General features: G+C 36.3%; 1 protein-coding gene across 10 annotated transcripts in view; it reads right to left on the reverse strand.

Annotated features, from left to right (window-relative positions):
* The window catches only part of PTPRK (protein tyrosine phosphatase, receptor type K), a 618,081-nt gene that overhangs the window by 455,269 nt on the left and 144,404 nt on the right, over window positions 1-18,408 (reverse strand). The window lies entirely within an intron of this gene.

Raw genomic sequence — 18,408 nt, forward strand, 5'->3', positions numbered from 1 at the left:
TGAAATATCATCTTTCAAAACTGCTGCAAAGATCTAAAATTCCAAAACTTTCACATAGCATACACATAACACAATAAAATATTATTATTATAGTGTTAACCATGAGAAAATAGTACAAAAATGATAAGATAAGTACCAAACATCATTTCTCCATATAGAAAAAGGAGGAAACACAACAGGGTTGGAAAACAACTCAGACCCAGACCCACTCCATTCATCTACATAGAAATATTTTAAGAGGCGAGTTTAGCAGTAGAATATATTAAAGCACCCCCTTTTCTCTTTTTTATCAGTATTATCAACCTTTTTATTTACTCAGGAAAAAAGAATTTTAATTTTGAGATAATAATACATTTTCAAGAAAAAAAGTTCAGAAAAGTTCGTTCATATTGAGTCATTCATTCAACAATTATTTATTGCAGGTCTATATACCAAATATGGGGCATGAAAGTTAATGGTAGTATTTTTTTCACTTTATTCTTAACTTTAAGCATCAGTCTCTTTATTTTCAAGAACTATATCACCTTATGAATACTACCATATCCTTTAGCATAATTTTAGATATCAGTGTTTTAAGCTACAAAACTGAAAATCAAAATCAGCAATAGGGTTACATTCACGAGTCTTTTACAATTTAAACAGATTTTTACTTTCTACAAAATTCTGTTACTTCTTAGCCCTGTACGGAACAGAGTAAAACACTAGAATCAGGAGACAAATTGGATACCAAATGTTATCTGTAGTTAATGCTCAATTTATTTCTTCAACATTTCAGAAAAGAATCATATCTTTGTTGAAGCAGCTACTAATTTAGGAAGTATATTCATACCCTAACAAGCTTACTCTTTACCAACAACTGAATCAAGAATTTCAAATTAACTTTTTTTCTTTTTTTTAAGTTATACCTTTGTCTTAACAAAGAAGCAGATACAGAGAACAGGATAGGGGTCACCAGATGGGAAGAGCCTGGGGGTCAGGGGTCATGAAATGGATAAAGGGGATCAACTGTACAGAGATGGATAGAAAATGTTTGGTGGTGAGCACAGGCTAGCGTAAATAGTAGAAATATAATGGTGTACACACAAAACATATAATGTTATCAATCAATTTTAACTCAATAAAAAATAAATTTTAAAAAAAATCCTTTGTCCTGACAACTAGCTTCAGGTGAACTTCTGACACATTCCATCCACAGGTGTTCCCACAAAACGTTTCCCTTGTTAACATTTTTATCAGTAGCATAGTTTTTGTTTTAATATCCAACTTAATAAAGATATCTCTCAAAGGTTTTTTGCCATCCATTATTTTTTCCTTAAAAAAAACTTTTAATTATGTCACACACAAAAAAAAATCAATATAGCATGTAAATAAAACTAAGAGAAAAGCAGAGACATTACTTTGCCAACAAAGGTCCATCTAGTCAAAGCCATGGTTTTTCCAGTAGTCATGTATGGATGTGAGAGTTGGACTGTGAAGAAAGCTGAGCGCTAAAGAATTGATGCTTTTGAACTGTGGTGTTGGAGAAGACTCTTGAGAGTCCCTTGGACTGCAAGGAGATCCAACCAGTCCATCCTAAGGGAGATCAGTCCTGGGTTTTCATTGGAAAGACTGATGCTAACGCTGAAACTCCAATACTTTGGCCACCTCATGCGAAGAGTTGACTCATTGGAAAAGACTCTGATGCTGGGAGGGATTGGGGGCAGGAGGAGAAGGGGACGACAGAGGATGAGATGGCGAGATGACATCACCAGGTCGATGGCATCACCAATGTTGGTGATGGACAGGGAATCCTGACATGCTGCGTCCATGGAGTCGCAAAGGGTCGGACATGACTGAGAGGCTGAACTGAACTGAACTGACTGAAAACTACGTGTGGCAACAGCTGCAAGCCTCATTCAAACAGAGTAAAGCATCAGACTTCTGTGAGTATTTTGAAAAGTTCAGTTTGACTACAGGTGGTATGTGGGCAGATATAATGAATACAAAGCAATCTATTCCATACAAGGAAACTCTAATATATCTAATTATTTGAATCATATTAATTGTTTGGATCAGGAAAAAAATGTCAAGCATTGTCAGTTCAGTTCAGTTCAGTTCGGTCGATCAGTCGTGTCTGACTTTTGTGACCCCACAGACTGTAGCATGCCAGGCCTCCCTGTCCATCACCAACTCCCGAAGCTTGCTCAAACTCATCTCCATCGAGTCAGTAATGCCATCCAAACGTCTCCATCAAGCATTATACCACCTACTTTGATAACATTACATTTGTGGTCTTTTGATTATGTTTTAATTAACAGATCAGGCATTTTGGTTAGCAATGTGACACATTAAAATTTTTTGCATTTAAAATAACAGGAAATTGACTTCTTGTTATATAGCAATCTCACATAGAATATCTGCTTTTCTGAAACAGACTTTTGACATTATGTGGAGTTGCCCATGAACCAAGGGATGACCTATTACGTACCAGGGAAAAGACAGTAACTTTGTCGTCAAGGAAAAAAAAAATAAGTACGATTATTTCAGAACTTTGAAACAAAGTAGTCCAGGTAAAAAAAACTTCAGTGGACTTAAGAAACTGTAACAAGTTTGCAGAAAAAATTTTATTTTGGATATTTTTAAAGTATAATACCTGCAAAGGAGTATGTCAAGGCTGTATATTATCACCTTGTTTATTTAACTTATATGCAGAGTACATCATGAGAAACGCTGGGCTTGAAGAAGCACAAGCTGGAATCAAGACTGCCGGGAGAAATATCAATAACCTCAGATATGCAGATGACACCACCCTTATGGAAGAAAGTGAAGAGGAACTAAAAAGCTTCTTGATGAAAGTGAAAGTGGAGAGTGGAAAAGTTGGCTTAAAGCTCAACATTCAGAAAACGAAGATCATGACATCTGGTCCCATCACTTCATGGCAAATAGATGGGGAAACAGTGGAAACAGTGTCAGACTTTATTTTTGGGGGCTCCAAAATCACTGCAGATGGTGACTGCAGCCATGAAATTAAAAGACGCTTACTCCTTGGAAGGAAAGTTATGACCAACCTAGACAGCATATTCCAAAGCAGAGATATTACTTTGCCAACAAAGGTCCATGTAGTCAAGGCTATGGTTTTTCCAGTGATTCTGGAAGAAAAGTTATGAGCAACCTAGATAGCATACTGAAAAACAGAGATATTACTTTGCCAACAAAGGTCCGTCTAGTCAAGGTGATGGTTTTTCCAGTGGTCATGTATGGATGTGAGAGTTGGACTGTGAAGAAAGCTGAGCATTGAAGAATTGATGCTTTTGAACTGTGGTGTTGGAGGAGACTCTTGAGAGTCCCTTGGACTGCAAGGAGATCCAACCAGTCCATTCTGAAGATCAGCCCTGGGATTTCTTTGGAAGGAATGATGCTGAAGCTGAAACTCCAGTACTTTGGCCACCTCATGCGAAGAGTTAATTCATTGGAAAAGACTCTGATGCTGGGGGGGATTGGGGGCAGGAAGAGAAGGGGACGACTGAGGATGAGATGGCTGGATGGCATCACTGACTTGATGGACGTGAGTCTGAGTGAACTCCAGGAGTTGGGGATGAACAGGGAGGTCTGGCATGCTGCAATTCATGGGGTCGCAAAGAGTCAGACACGACTGAGCGACTGAACTGAACCGAACTGAACTTGAGAGTCCCGTGGACTGCAAGGAGATCCAACCAGTCCGTCCTCAAGGAGATCAGTCCTGGGTGTTCACTGGAAGGACTGATGCTGAAGCTGAAACTCCAGTACTTTGGCCACCTCATGTGAAGAGTTGACTCATTGGGAAAGACCCTGATGCTGGGAGGGATGGTGGGCAGCAGGAGAAGGGGACGATGGAGGATGAGATGGCTTGATGGCATCACCGACTCGATGCACATGAGTTTGGGTGTATTCCGGGAGTTGGTGATGGACAGGGAGGCCTGGCGTGCTGCAGTTCATGGGGTCCCAAAGAGTCAGGCACAACTGAACAACTGAACTGAACTGCACTGAATACCTACAGATAATGAGTCCCAAGAAGAAGCAATAAACTGTGTTGAAAACTTTGGCCCAATTTTGATAAGCTTTTTTGTGATTTTTTTCCTTAGCTTTTACTGCCAAATATCACACGAATGCCAGACTGGAAGTACATTTTCCTTTTATTAAAAAACAAATTGATCTTAGTAGTTTCAATCTCCTCTTAACAACAGGTTGTAAAATTATTCCTTTCTGTGTAATTTAGCAGAGATTTTACATCTCTACAGGTCATTTCTTTGGTGCATTAAACTGATTTTATTATGGTTTTGATATTTAAAACAACTTCATAGATTCTATTTTTATTTTTAAATACCAAATATTAACAGAAATCAATATAAATATGATGGTAATAAATATTATTATAAGTAATATTAAAATATTGATATTATCCTTTGTTCTCAGTCTTAGTTAAGTGCTGTGCTTAGTCAGTCGGTCGTGTCCAACTCTTTGTAATCCCATGGATAGTAGCCTCTGTCCATGCAGATTCTCCAGGTAAGAATACTGGAATGGGTGGCCATGCCCTCCTCCAGGGAATCATCCCAAACCAGGATCAAACCCCAGTCTCCCGCATTGCAGGCAGATTCTTTACCTTCTGAGCCACCAGGGAAGCCCTAGTTAAGTGACTAATCTGCAGTAATTCTTTAGATTCTGCCTGCATGCTAAGACTCTGAATTCAGAAAAATTAAAATTTCAAAAAGCTCTTTGCTCATAAACTGTGAAGTTTCCTAAAGGGCTTTGTGCTATGCCAAGTGGCTTCAGCTGTGTCCAACTCTTTGCAACTCTATGAACCATAGCATACCAGGCTTCTCTGTCCCAGGGATTCTGCTGGCAAGACTACTGGAGTGGGTTGCCGTGCCCTCCTCCAGGGGATCTTCCCAACCCAGGGGTCGAACCTGCATCTCCAAAAACTCCGACGTTGGCAGGCAGGCTCTTTACTGCTACTGTCAAAAGGACTTTGCACAAACACAAATATGTGTTCCCTTAATTTGTGAGACCATAGAAACTAAAAATAATTGTTTGGCATGCTCCATACATTTTAGCTATTTTTTCTGTTGTTCTTTTTAACAATTACCTTTGGAGAGTATTTATGCTCATAAAGGGATATTGGTTTAAAAAAAACAGTTAAAAAAAACTAGGCAAAAGAATGACTGAATGACTACATATCCTTCACTCAAGGAGCAGCTAATTTTTTAACTGTGTGTACTTTTGTCTGATTCATTATTGATTAAGACATTTTATAAATCTGTGAGAGAAGATGTTAACTTGCAGAAAGCGCATGGCAATACAAATGAGACTTAAAAGAGCAAATAAATTTTGTCTAGTAGAGTGGCATATGATTCAGATGTATTACCCTGTTAGACATTAACTTATTTAATATAAAATTAGGAATCTTACTACAGCACTCTTTCCATACCTATAAATGCTTCCCTGTTCCTATAATCTTTTGAACAAGCCTTATCATCCTCCTGGCTTCTACATTAATCAATTAAATATATCTTTAGCATGTGTTCATCTACATTATAAAACACTTGACTTTGAGTTTTTATGAAGTATATTAACTTATTTCTTCTATGTCATAAGAAAACATGAGAGAATATAAAATCCCTCAATAGTAATAATTGTAGTTCTGACTCTTTGTGACCCCATGGACTGGTCCATGGAATTCTTCAGGCCAGACTACTGGTGTGGGTAGCCTTTCCCTTCTCCAAGGGATCTTCCCAACCCAGGGATCCAACTCAGGTCTCCCTCATTGCAGGCGGATTCTTTACCAGCTGAGCCACAAGCGAAGCCCAGATAACTGAAACAGGGCAGGAAGATTTTCCACTTCTCAAGTTACAGATACAGTAAATGCTTTGAAATCAAGGAAAAATTGATACTAGGCTCGCAATGCATGAGAGAATATCATGTTGCTATAATAATTGCTTTATTTGTCCACTCTTCTAAATCTCACAGCTTCTGAATTCTACTACCTATATTCCTTTCCTACTATATCTGCATCAAATAGTTCTGTAATGGACATTGTTGTTACCTACCCAGTATCCTCCCCATCTTTATTCCATTACAACCTGTCTAGCAACAAGATCAGAAGAAGCTGGCACTAACTTCAATCTCTGCTCCAATTAGGGGAGGAGTACAGGCTTGAAAGTGTCACCCAATCATGTCTTACTCTGTTCACCACTGGTTGGTTTAGACATAGGTATGGGACATGATTTTGGCCAATTAGACAAGAAGATAAATCTGTTGATGGGCATCTCAGAAAAGTTCTTTATGCTGATTAAAAAACAAAGAAACAGACACAATGAAGAGACAACCTCTTTTTTTAGTGTCTGAAATTAATACCTAGAATAGCTACAGATCTTATACCCATGAGGGGAGCAAGCCTGAGCTTAAAAGATAACCTTAAGAGTAGAGGAACAGAGAGACAAAGGAACCTGGAACCTCATGGACATCACTTAATTAGCAGTCCTGGTCTTCCTCTTGTGTGAAGGCAGCTTTCTTTATTTATGATTTAAAGACATTTTGACTTGAGCTCTCCACCATCTGGAGCTGGAGAAAGCATGAGAGAGAAGTTTTGCCATACTTTCAAGTCAGCCCTGAAGCTTTTTTTCTTCTGTAGTCTTTTAGAGACTACTGCTTCCTTTAGGGAAGGATCTGTACTCCAGTTTGTTTACAGAGAGGTCAAAAGTGAGATCTTTATGCTATAACTCTTTATACTTGAACTCCCAATCTTCAGTTTCCCAAGACATGAAACCTCTGAAAATTTACTTGGCCTCTCTGAACCTCAGTTCCCTCATCTAAAAGATGTGTTAATACATACCTAGAAGGGCTTTTATGAAATTTAAGTGAAATGACATGTAAAAATGCCTAAGTGGTCAGAAGAACATTTTTTTTAAATTATCCATTAAGTCTACTCTAGCTTGGATAAAAACCATGCACTCAAAATATAATTTTCAAATAGCCATATTTGCCATTCCACTTCTCTATTTAATCCACCAACTATTTCAGAACTAGGGGAGGAAGAGAGGAACAGAAATATATAATTTACTTGATAAAATTTGTAGAATTGTCCTACTTTATTCCATAAACTACAAGAAGCATGTCAGTGTGTTTTTTTTAATCTACATCCCCAGGTGAAGATTTCATGATGCTGCTGGCATTTATAAGTTGTCACGTGCTCTTAATGTATAAAACATCTCACTTCTATTGAGAAATATTATAACAAGGGAATAACAATTAAATAATCAATAATTTCCTCTTTCAAGGAGGGGGAAAAGGGTCTGTTAACATACTCTCAACATATACAAGGTTGAAAACTGACAATCCTCCAAGATATTCAAAGCATCTTTTTAATGTAATGATAAATATATATGCATAGCTCTGTATTTTTTACAACATTAACTATATGAGAAAATTAACATCACATATCTTTAAATAATCTCTAATTTAATCACTTAGATTTCATTGCTTTTTTGTGTGTAATTTTTTCCCCTGGCATTTTGATGTTTGAAGACAAAGCTTTGAAGCTAAGAATGTCTAAAAGAGTTCTTTAGCCATCATGAGGCAAGTTTATTTTTGGAGAAGAACGTATAAGGTCAGAACTGTACTTTCAGTCTTTCTCCCCTCCAAGGAAAAGTAATTTTGTTTCCTTAGACCATGTATTGATTTTAAGGCACATGTTAAAGATGACTGGATAGTCTTTGAAATTACTCTGTATTCTTACCCCTAATTCATTTAGGAGATTGGAAGTTCTCTAACACTGACACCAATATTAATATCTTTTCTTTTCTTCTTTTTTAAATACTGACCTGTTTTCTCCCCCTGAGATATATCGAAACATATCTAACTTAGATACATTACGTACCTGAAATAACAGGAAAATATTCCTGTCTCAGCATGCCACTTCTGTCCACTGTAATTTAGACATTCTTCATGCTGCATTTATGTTCACAAGGGTAACAGTACTTACATTAAAAACCTGCCCTCATGAAGTAGCTCACCCTTCACAGGGTCCATTACAGCCTTTCACTTTCTGACCCTGCACTGCCTCCGATTCCTACTGTTTTTAATAAGCAACTCAAATGTGGTAAACTATCTTCTCTGGGCTGAGGGCAAAAAGTACCAACAGAAACATGATAACATGGTTTGGAAGAGCATGTTGAAATAAGCCCATAATTCAGGTCCTAAAATATCCTATTGCAAACAGTGTCTTAAAACTATTTTCAAACCCTAATTTTTAGTCTGAGTGCTTTAGTCCAAAATGTTTCCTTCTACCATAAATGCTCTAATGAGACAGCAGATAATATATATGTTTCCAAGGTTTTGCTTAGACAGCCATGCAGCAAGTGTTCATCAAATAACTAAAAATAACATACAGGTAAGTCAAAGAAAGGTCAGCTCCTCTTACTAGTGGGTAAGAATACCATGAGGAAACCCCAAAGCTCGACTGCAATTCCAAACAACAGCAAGACTCAGGCCCTACTTCATGTGAAGATTAAGAGACAATCATTTCAAGCTTTTAAATTTTGGAAAAAAAAACAGGACTTAGATGAAGTAGTAGGAAAACACTGTGGAATAAACCTAATCTATAGCTCCTTTTATAGGGGATTTAAAGATGCAAGACCAAGTGAAAGAAATACATCAGCTACACCACAGTTTATAAGGAAGGATAGCACTGTAGCAAGAGTAATTGTGATATTAGACAGATAGACCCAACTTCAAATCTGATCCCTAAGCAGCCTTAAGCAAGTTATTCACTCTACTTATCTCTAAACTGTCACTAATTTTGCAGGGTCCACACGAGGATTAAAAATATATATCATGTCCCTGGTATAGTAGGAACCCAGTAAACTACCAATAAGTCATAGCCAATGGGGCAAGTACTCATTTCAGAGAGGCTTATCTGAAGTGTTGACTGTGCATTTAACTATTGTTTTAAAGTTGTCCTTTGGAAGGTTACTTCTGTAAGTATTTCTTGGAGAAGCCTTTTTGATGGAACTGGGTGGTGGAGAAAGGGGTAGGGTAGGGATGATAGAGAGTACAAAGCAGGCAAGTTCTGGGATCAGTGGCTCTTAGTTATCAATTTTACATATTTGAGTGCTGAGAAGTACTGCTTTCAAAAAGAGAACTCTACTATTTTATTTTTAATCTAAAAATCAAATGATTTTGATGAATAGCCTTCCAGTTTTAAACTGAGGGTTTTAGGCTCTGTCACCTTCTTAGACTCAATTGCCTGTATTCAATACTTACAGTATTTCCATCTTTTTTAATGAACTAATCCACTGGATCATCAAAAAAGCAAGAGAGTTCCAGAAAGACATCTATTTCTGCTTAATTGACTGTGCCAAAGCCTTTGACTGTGTGGATCACGATAAACTGTGGGAAATTCTGAAAGAGATGGCAATACCAGACCACCTGACCTGCCTCTTGAGAAACCTATATGCAGGTCAGGAAACAACAGAACTGCACATAGAACAACAGACTGGTTCCAAATAGGAAAAGGAGTTCGTCAAGGCTGTATATTGTCACCCTGCTTATGCAACTTCTATTCAGAGTACATCATGAGAAACGCTGGACTGGAAGAAGCACAATCTGGAATCAAGATTGCCAGGAGAAATATCAATAACCTCAGATATGCAGATGACACCACCCTTATGGCAGAAACTGAAGAGGAACTAAAAAGCCTCTTGATGAAAGTAAAAGAGGAGAGTGAAAAAGTTGGCTTAAAGCTCAACATTCAGAAAACAAAGATCATAGCATCTAGTCCCATGACTTCATGGCAAATAGATGGGGAAACAGTGGAAACAGTGTCAGACTTTATTTTGGGGGGCTCCAAAATCACTGCAGATGGTGATTGCAGCCATGAAATTAAAAGACGCTTACTCCTTGGAAGGAAAGTTATGACCAATCTAGATAGCATATTCCAAAGCAGAGACATTACTTTGCCAACAAAGGTCCGTCTAATCAAGGCTATGGTTTTTCCAGCAGTCATGTATGGATGTGAGAGTTGGACTGTGAAGAAAGCTGAGCACCGAAGAATTGATGCTTTTGAACTGTGGTGTTGGAGAAGACTCTTGAGAGTCCCTTGGACTGCAAGGAGATCCAACCAGTCCATTCTAAAGGAGATCAGTCCTGGGTGTTCTTTGGAAGGAATGATGCTGAAGCTGAAACTCCAATACTTGACCACCTCATGCGAAGAGTTGACTCATAGGAAAAGACCCTGATGCTGGGAGAGATTGGGGACAGGAGGAGAAGGGGATGACAGAGGATGAGACGGCTGGATGGCATCACCGACTCAATGGACATGAGTTTGAGTGAACTCTGGGAGTTGGTGATGGACAGGGAGGCCAGGCGTGCTGCAATTCATGGAGTCGCAAAGAGTCAGACACGACTGAGCGACTGAACTGAACTGAACATTATGTTATTCTCTTATCCTTTCCTTCTCTCTCCTTGCCACCCTTTCCTTTTTCTCTCCACTATAACCCATCTCTCAAGTGGTGCTTAAGACAACTGCAAGGTCCACAACACAGAATCTTTGCTAGTATTAACAGACAATAATAACTAGATGACAAACAGAATAAACCAACATTTTCGCCTGATTTGCTTTATCCTCTAACATAAACAAAACTAGCTGTAACACTTAACCAACATTACATGCACATACTTTAATCTACCACGCTCTGCCATATTTTGGCTCTGATAAATTTGCTATCAAATAATTTTGTTATCTCAGATATGTGAGAATTTAGCAATTATGATCTTGTAGAAACACATGCCTTATTATCAACTGTCTGTAAGAGGGTGATTGCAAGGCCACCCACTCATTTTAATGAGTGATTAAGGTTCCCAATGAGACAGACTATCGAATAGAAACACTAAGATAACACAAAAACTCCCTTGAAATTTCTTAGATATATTAAAATGTGATATACTGAATACTAATATCATTTAGAAAGTTGTGAGTAAGTCTTTTTACTTAGAAAACTAAAGGACTATTGCTACATAGAAAAATCTAGCTGAAATTGTTACTTAACAAATATTATTATTTAAATATAATATTTCATTTGTTTTTCACTATATGACACAATATCAGAAGAAAGCCAGGCACAAAATCATGAGACCTATGCATGCTCACTATTGAATACAAAGAACATTTAGTCACTTCAAATAAATATGTGAAGAAGACAAAACTTATTTTAACAACCTGGCTAATTGTTTATATTTATAAACTCTTGGATAAAAGAAATTTTAAAAAAAGGATACAGTGTTCCAAAAATAATGAATTAATTTACAGGCACATTTATTAGTATTGTTCAATATTCATTCTTCTGTGTGTAATGCCATTTGCTCTCTAAATTTCAGTCTGAGGATTTGACAAGGGGGCAGAATTGATACCTAGTTGGGCTTTTAAACTATTGAATCACAACCTCACTAAGCTTTACAACCTAGGAGGAATGGTTTCTTTCTCCAACCTTCACATTAATTTAATAACAAAGGGCTTTTATTTTTGTGATAGATAGACATAAACAGATACTTAGATAGACAGGATGTGTGCATTTTACAGAAGGGACTCTGCGAAGTGATTTACATTATCATCAGTGAAAAGTACTAGACTGAAAGTAGAATACAACATGGCATAATTTTAAACTGTCAAATGAGTACTCTAGAGACTCTAAACTAAAATTCAATTAGTCATTTTACAAAACCTGTTAAAAGGAAAAAGCAGTCATAATTACAGATGAAGCTAAATTTATTGAGATGTCAGTCACAATATCTATGCTCAGATCTAGGTCAGAACATGTAGCAAAATGATCCAGTGAATTCGTTTCATGATGTCACAAGTAGAAAGGAACACCTGACAAGGTCAAGAAGACAGATGTATTTGAGATCGAAGAACAATTTCTACTTCCCTGCAACACCTCTCATTCTTTATGGATTTGATTTTTATAGCCTAGATTTTTAAGGAGTAGAAGATTGGAATTAATTTGACTAGAAAGAGAGAGATCCTTAAAACGAGCTCCTTCTTGGTAGTATTAATAATATTTAAAATTAAAACCAAAATAGATGAAATCATTTATGAAGGCAAAAGCTAAATATTATTAAGCATATGAAGATCTTCTAATTACATTAAAATCTGAACTGAATGTAATGATTGAGAAGTAAGGTATTTTTAATTCAAATAATTTTAGAGCAAGAGGGAGACCTTTTTTGTTTAATGCTTGACCATAATATTTTAAACCACATTATATAAGTTGACATTTTTCCTAAGTAAAATGAAACAGTGTCTTGGAAAGCCAAAGATGAAAAATATGATTTATGTTCATGAGGACATTATAGTTTGGTGGAGAAAAGGAGATATTTTAAAGATGGCAATGATGACCCTGTATGCAAGACAGCAAAAGAGACACAGATGTGTAGAGCGGACTTTTGGACTCAGAGGGAGAGGGAGAGGGTGGGATGATTTGGGAGAATGGCATTGAAACATATATACTATCATGTAAGAAACGAATCGCCAGTCTATGTCCAATGCAGGATACAGCATGCTTGGGGCTGGTACACAGGGATGACCCAGAGAGATGTTATGGGGAGGGAGGTGGAAGGGGGGTTCATGTTTGGGAACGCATGTACACCCGTGATGGATTCATGTCAATGTATGGCAAAACCAATACAGTATTGTAAAGTAAAATAAAGTAAAAATTAAAATTAAAATAAATAAATAAATAAATAAAGTATTATAACAGCTTGCAATTGAAATATGTACCAGGTACAGTGGACAGCATATCTGAAAGTGAGGACAGAAGAAATATTATATAAAAGCTCCATGCCAGCCAGGAGAATCTTCTCAAAGCAGATAGAACTTGAGCAGACATAGTAAGAATGGGTAGGAATTTGAGGAATGGATAAACAGAGAATTGCCTAAACAGCGGCAAGGAAACATATTAATACAAAGGCTCAGAGATGTCAAAGAGCATATTATTGTTGAATGTGGGAGAAGGGATAAAGGTTGGTGAGGGAAAAAAAAGGAGTTTGAACCCATTTGAGGTATCCTATTATATATCTTTCATTCTAATCTGTAACATCTTTTAATTCTTTGTCTAGTTTCCCCAAAGTATCCTTGTGAGCTGTGATTTTATTTATTCTATTTCTTGGCATTTTCTATTAACATATAAGACATATAGAGAAAAGAATGCAACTCATAATTATACACTTCAATGATTTTTCAATTTCAGCTTATCTGTGAAAAAACCATCTACATCAAGAAAGATTGTGTTACCAGTATCCAGAAATCCCCTTCCTGTCACCTTCCAAGTACTAACCACTCCCCACCCCTCTAGGTCCTTCTGTAGGTAAATAATATTCTGACTTCTAATATCATCAATTTGTTTTGCCTGTTTTTGAAATTTACATAAATGAAAGTACATACCCTTTTGTGTTTTTTTCCCTCAAGATTATGTGTGTAAAATTCATTCATATCATATACAGCAACAGTTTGTTCATTTACATTGCAACACTATGTGGATTTATCACGATTTTATTCATTGCACTGTTGACAAACATTTGGATTGTTTTCAGTTTCAGACTATTTTGGATACTAGTGCTATAAGTGCTCTTGCACACGTTATTTAGAAAACATGCGTACTCAGTCCTGCTGGGCTGATACTCCATAATGGGTCTTTCGGGAAATTAGGCTGTACAAAATGGTTATACAGATTGACACCTGACCAAAGTTCAGTGTATGAAGACTTTCACTTGCTCCATACTCTCACCAACACTTGAAAATTTAATTTTCATCTTCTTGCTCCATGTGTTGTAGCTTCTTCGTGTTGTGGCTTTAATTTGTATTCCTTTGATGTAAGAGTTGAGCAGGTACTCACTCACATTTTCATATGATTTGTGGCCATTAGGATATACTCATTCTTTTGCATGCTATTTTAAATGTCCTACTCTGGCCTTTCAATCACCATCATTATCAGCTGACAAAGGCAGCTTTGCTGAAGAACACTTTAAGCAATCATTAACCAGCATTATGTCTTCAAACAAAAAAGAGTAATTTTCTTTTCTACTCATCTTCATTCTTTTAGTATCTAATCTATTTATTCTCTCTTATCTCTTCCCTGCTACCTTTTTAGGACAAACAGATCAACAAACAGATGCCAATTAACAATGTCCAAGTATTGTAAAGAGAGTCCAACAACAAGATTGTTGACAAGGGATTAATTTTCAAATTGTGCAAACAACTCATGCAGCTCAATATTTAAAAAACAAATGATCCAATTAAAAAAAATATGGCCAGAAGATCTAAATAGACATTTCTCCAAAGAAGACATACAGATGACTAAAATGCACATGAAAAGATTCTCAACATCAATAAGTAGTGGAGAAATTCAAATCAAAACTGCAATAAGGTATTACCTCACACCGGTCAGAATGGCCATCATCAATAAATCTACATGCAATAAATGATGGAGAGGGTGTGAAAAGAAGGGAACCCTCCTACACTGTTGGTGGGAATGTAAATTGGTATAGTCACTATGGACAACGATATGGAGATTCCTTAAAAAAATAAAATAAAGCTACTATATGATCCAGCAACCCCACTCCTTGGCATATACCTTGAGAAAATAATAATTTTAAAAGATTCATGCACCACAATGTTCACTGCAGTATAGCCAGGACATGGAAATAACCTAAATGCCCATCAGTCAACAGAGGAATGGATAAAGAAGATGTGGTACGTATTCAATGGAATATTTTTCAGTGAATAGAAACAAAATAGTGTCGTTTGCAGCACAATGGATGGACCTAGATAGGGATTATCATACAGAGTGAAGAATTCAGCCAGAGAAAGACAAATATAATATTGTTCATATCTGAAACCTGAAAAAGGGTACAAATAAACTTATGTATCAGAACAGAAACAGAGTTACAGATGTAGAAAACAAAGAGGGTAAGAGAGGGAGGGATAAATTGGGAGACTGGGGTTGATATACACACATTATATTTATAAAATAGTTGTATAGCGCAGGGAACTCTAATCAGTACTCTGTAATGGTCTATGTGGGAAAAGAACATAAAAAAGACTGAATATATGTATATGTATGCATGCATGCACATGAAATACCATTGTTTCAGTGGTATACAACTCTTTGGGACCCTATTGACTATAGTCCACTAGGCTCCTCTGTCCGTGGGATTCTCCAGACAAGAATACTGGAGTGGGTTACCATGCCCTCCTCCAGGGGATCTTCCTGACCCAGGAATTGAACTCACATCTCTTTTTACATCTTCTGCAGTGACAGGCAAGTTCTTTACCACTAGCACCACCTCGGAAGCCATATATACATGTATATGTATCTGTGAATGTATATGTATATACATTAGTTGGACAAAAAGTTCATTTGGATTTTTCTGTAGCACACACACTCAGTTGTTAAGACATGTCTGACTCTGCAACCCCATGGACTGCAGCCCTCCAGGCTCCCCTGTCCATGGAATTTTCCAAGCAAGAATACTGGAGTGGGTTGCCATTTCCTCCTCCAGGGAATCTTGCTGACCCAGGGATGTCTCCTGCTTTGGCAAGTGGATTCTTCACCACTGCGCCAACTAGGCATCTTACAGAAACACCCAAAAACTAACTTTTCGGCCAATCCAAAATATGTATAACTGATTCACTTTGCTATATACCTGAAACTAACACAACATTGGAAATCAACTGTACTCTATTTTTTTTTAATGTTTTCAATAGTTCCAAAGGGGAAAAAAATTGTTTGCATCAGAGACTCAGCCTTACTTTTGGGCTGCTAAATGTTTGAGTTTTCTCGTTTTTAATAAGTGAGAAAAATAAACATGTCTATTTTAAAATAAATGGATCATTGATAAAATTTTAATAGGCTAAATCTCAGTATCTCCCTTTTTCCAAATTATGAATAATGTTCAGTAAGTATTTTAAAGGAATATCAGATGGAAAATGAAAAAAAATGTAGTGTAGATGATAAAAAGAGAACAGAAAAAAAAGAACAGATACATAGATACTTTCTTTCAACATCTACAAAAACCAAATACAAATTGCAATTGCAAAAATAAAATGGCCATGACCTTTTTCCCTCCTCTGCATGATTAATTACTTAATGTCCTACTAATTGAAAGATGTGGCTGAATTTCAAACACTTTCATTTTCTGTGCACATCATCCTGTACTGTAACCACCGATTAAGCTGCTCATCAAAGGCGAACCAACAAGGTCATCTGAGCAGTAACTCTTTAGCTATTCATTACCCATCTTCAATGGTAATTAACAATAGTAACATTTCCATAAATCAACATCTTTCTGATTGTTCTCTGATGATAAACATTCAAAATATGTGCATCCCAGCCCACCCCTTCTACTTTTATATAAAAATTCAGTCTAAATATACCTCAGAGATAAAATATTACAGAAGTTTCTTTAATTAAAATGTACCAGGAAAAAAAGGTTATGTACCTTTGAGGGAAAATACAAACCTACAATATACAACTAAATGAGTCTAGAACAAATAACCCAATAAAAAAATGGGCAGAAGATCTAAATACACATTTCTCCAATGAAGACAAACTATCAAAAAGCACCTGAAAAAATGCTCAACATAGCTAGTTAGAGAAATGCAAATCAAAACTACTGTGAGGTATCACCTCACACCAGTCAGAATGGCTATCATCAAGAAGTCCACAAACAACAAATACTAGAGAGAGTTTAGAGAAAAGGGAACCATCATACACTAATGCAAACTGGTACAGCCACTATGCAGAACAGTACGGAGGTTCTTTAAAAACTAAAAATAGAACTGCCATTTGATCCAGCAATCCCACTGCTGGAAATACATCCGGATAAAACCATAATTCGAAAAGATACATACACCCCCAATGTTCACTGTGGCATTATTTACAATAGCCAAGCTAAATCTTCATCAAGAGATGAATAGGTAAAGAAGATGTGGTATATATGTACAATGGAATAGTACTCAACCATAAAAATGAAATAATGCCATTTGCAACAACGTAAATGGACCTAGAGGTTATCATACTAAGTGAAGTAAGACAGAGAAAGACAAATAACATATGATGTCATTTATATGTGGAATATAAAGAACAATACTGCAAATGAACTTATTCATTAAAAAAAAAAAAACAGACTCACAGCCTCAGAAAACAAACTTGCTGTTATCAAAGGATAAAGTGTGTGTGGGTGGGTGGGGGAGGCAGTAAATTAGGAGCTTGGGATTAACATATATATATATATATTACTAAATATAAAATAGATAATTAACAAAGACCTACTCTTCAGTACAGGGAACTCTACTCAGTATTATGCAAAAAGAATCTATAAAAGAATAGATATTTGTGTATGTACAACTAAATCACTTTGTTGTACACCTGAAATTAACTCAATATTGTGTATCAACTATATTTCAATGTAAAATTAAACTTAAAAAAAATACAAAGTAAATTTTAAGCATAGCTTGGATGGATTTTCATGAAGTGAACATGCTTGGTAAAATACTACCCAGGTCATACATAGAATATTAGCAGCACCCTAAGAAGACTCTTTTAAACCTCCTTATAGTCATTAACTACACCAAACAAAACATTATCATGGCTTCTATTTTATTGTTTTACCTGTTTTTTTAATATTTAAATAAAGGAAATCATAAAGAATACAAAAATAAATAAATAAATAAGTCTGCTGACAACATAAGGGTCAAATATGAGAAGCAAAGGGTACTAGCTGCCTAATGCCAATTTATTCCTCTGGAAATTATGGCTCAGCTCAGCTACAGAAGGATCCATTTGTCTACCCACCTATGAAAAGTGACAATTTAGAGTAGAAAGCAGATTTAATTCACACTACTCTCAAAGAGTACACCATGGGGTGAAACAGTAAGAAAAATAGACATGTATAATATTATGATTAAAACACTGAAACTATATTTTAAAATTTAAATTACTACTAAGAGGCAAACATCTTATCAAACACATATGATAATATACTATAATAAAATGATGATGTACTATTCCATGGTGCATTAATATATTACATTATTAAATATCAGTATATTATATATTGTATATGTGATCATACATAATTATATTCCATATTTTATTTCTAAGTAATAGGAAAGTAATTTATTCTCTTTAGTAAAGTATTTTAAATAGTTTATTTGCAGTTTCAATTTTTCAATTTAATAATATACACACACAGAGGTTGACATTAATTCCAAACTAGTCTGGAACTGAAGGCACAAATATTAGCCTGCTAGTATATAAAATGGAGAAGGAAATGGCAACCCACTCCAGTGTTCTTGCCTGGAGAATCCCAGGGACGGGGGAGCCTGGTGGGCTGCGGTCT

Source organism: Capra hircus, chromosome 9, assembly GCF_001704415.2.
Source record: "Capra hircus breed San Clemente chromosome 9, ASM170441v1, whole genome shotgun sequence".
In the NCBI taxonomy this organism is placed as follows: domain Eukaryota; kingdom Metazoa; phylum Chordata; class Mammalia; order Artiodactyla; family Bovidae; genus Capra; species Capra hircus.